Source organism: Heteronotia binoei, chromosome 18 (genome assembly GCF_032191835.1).
Source record: "Heteronotia binoei isolate CCM8104 ecotype False Entrance Well chromosome 18, APGP_CSIRO_Hbin_v1, whole genome shotgun sequence".
In the NCBI taxonomy this organism is placed as follows: domain Eukaryota; kingdom Metazoa; phylum Chordata; class Lepidosauria; order Squamata; family Gekkonidae; genus Heteronotia; species Heteronotia binoei.
The window spans coordinates 40,464,729-40,467,296 of NC_083240.1; positions in this window are offsets into that span (position 1 = coordinate 40,464,729).

The following is a 2,568-nucleotide window of genomic DNA, read 5'->3' on the forward strand; positions in this document are numbered from 1 at the left end:
GTTGATCCAGTCCTGTCTTGAACATATGAAGCTGCCTTATACTGAATCAGACACTTGGTCCACCAAAGTCAGTATTGTCTTCTCAGACTGGCAGCAGCTCTCCAGGGCCTCAAGCTGAGGATTTTCACACCTATTTGCCTGGACCCTTTTTTGGAGATGCCAGGGATTGAACCTGGGACCTTCTGCTTCCCAAGCAGATGCTCTACCACTGAGCCACTGTCCCTCCCCTTCAGCCACCACCTGGAATCTGGCAACCCTTCTTTTCAGCAGAAGGAGGACAGACTACTAGAGTGCAAAGGAATGCCTCAAACTGAGCAGATCCTTCAGTACTCTGAAGTGGCAGAGGAGGAGAAAAGGTTGGGTGCTTAATCTTGGTATGGAGCGATTGCTGTCTTCACCCTTGCTTGTGTTGCAAGGTAGGCCAGGCTGGGCAAACAATCTACAGGGGATGCCAGCCTCCAGGGGGGACCTGGGTTTAGGTTTATTCCAGGGGTGGCCAACGGTAGCTCTCCGGATGTTTTTTTGCCTACAACTCCCATCAGCCTCAGCTAGCATGGCCAATGGCTGGGGCCGATGGGAGTTGTAGGCAAAAAACATCTGGACAGCTACCATTGGCCACCCCTGGTTTATTCTATTTCTATCCTGCCCTCCCCACCGAAGCAGGCTCAGGGCAGCTGAAAAACATGCGGGAGGGTCTTTATGGAATTATACCCTGCTGGAGTCCTTTCTCTCCCCAGGCCCAGCCCTCCCAAGGCTGCACCCCCAAATCTCCAGGAAACCCTCTGTGTCCTTGTGCTCTTTAGCTCCTCTGAAACCCCCATGCGTGGTGCCCCAGTGTAAAGGTGGTGAGAGAGATTTTGTATATGCTGGGGGGTGGGGTTTGTAGAAAAAGCCCAGCAGGAGCTCCTTTGCATATTAGGTCACACCCCCGATATGACCTTGTTTCACACAGGACTTTTCTGTAGAGAAAGCCCAGCAGGAACTCATTTGTATATTAGGTCACACCCCTTGACATCCCCATTGTTTCACACAGGACTTTTCTGTAGAGAAAGCCCAGCAGGAACTCATTTGTATATTAGGTCACACCCCTTGACATCCCCATTGTTTCACACAGGTCTTTTCTGTAGAGAAAGCCTAGCAGGAACTCATTTGTATATTAGGTCACACCCCTTGACATCCCCATTGTTTCACACAGGTCTTTTCTGTAGAGAAAGCCCAGCAGGAACTCATTTGTATATTAGGTCACACCCCTTGACATCCCCATTGTTTCACACAGGACTTTTCTGTAGAGAAAGCCCAGCAGGAACTCATTTGTATATTAGGTCACACCCCTTGACATCCCCATTGTTTCACACAGGTCTTTTCTGTAGAGAAAGCACAGCAGGAACTCATTTGTATATTAGGTCACACCCCTTGACATCCCTATTGTTTCACACAGGTCTTTTCTGTAGAGAAAGCCCAGCAGGAACTCATTTGTATATTAGGTCACACCCCTTGACATCCCCATGACGCACCGGCCAACGCCTTACCCTCCCTGCTCGAGGCGGCGACAGGCTGGGCGCTGGAGCACCCAAGGCTGATAATCCTGGGTGACTTCAACATCCATGCTGATGACCCGTCCTCCAGTCAGGCGACGGACCTAGTGTCTTCCATGGCGACACTGGGACTCTCTCAATTTGTTGTAACCCCCACTCACCAGGCCGGACACATGTTAGACCTGATCTTCGCGGCCGGGATTGTAGTGAGCAATATAACCGCAGAGGTAGTGCCATGGTCGGATCACTTCGCCCTCAAGGCCCGTGTAAATATGCCCCCCAAACCTGTTTAGGCGAAGAGCCGATTATGGCTCGCCCGCGGAGTCAAATGGACCCGGAACGGTTCCAGATGGCTCTGCGGGACCCCTGGCCCTCTGGCGACTCCCTCGATGGCCTGATTGAGACCTGGAATAGCCGGCTCTCTAGGGCCATCGAGGAGATCGCACCTCGGCGCCCTCTGCGACCTCGGACTAAGCTGGCTCCGTGGTATACCCCGGAATTACGCCAGCTGAAACAAGGCCTTAGATGGCTAGAGAGGCAATGGCGACGTACTCGTGACGAGGCGATTAGAACATCTTACAGGAAGTTTATGAAGTCCTATGAGATGGCAATCAAGGCCGCAAAGAAAACATACTTTGCGGCTAGGATTGCATCTGCAAATTCGCACCCAGCCCAATTATTTAGAATAATTCGGAATCTGACTACATTGCCTCAAGGCAATTCAAAAGCTAAGGAATTGGAAATTGGCTGTGAGGCTTTTGCGAAATTTTTTGCGGACAAGGTCCAATCGCTCCGCCAGGACTGCCCCACCAATTTGGAGGCAGTAAGTGGACTCGAAGCCCAATGCGTGTCTTCTGATTCAACTCTGGATTGCTTCGACCCGCTCAGCTTGGAGGAAGTCGACAGAATCCTTGGCACTGCACGATCCACGACTTGTGACCTGGACCCATGCCCCTCCTGGCTAATTAAGGCCTGCCAGGAGGAATTAAGATATCCTATACGGGATATCATAAATCGATCCCTTTCAGAAGGT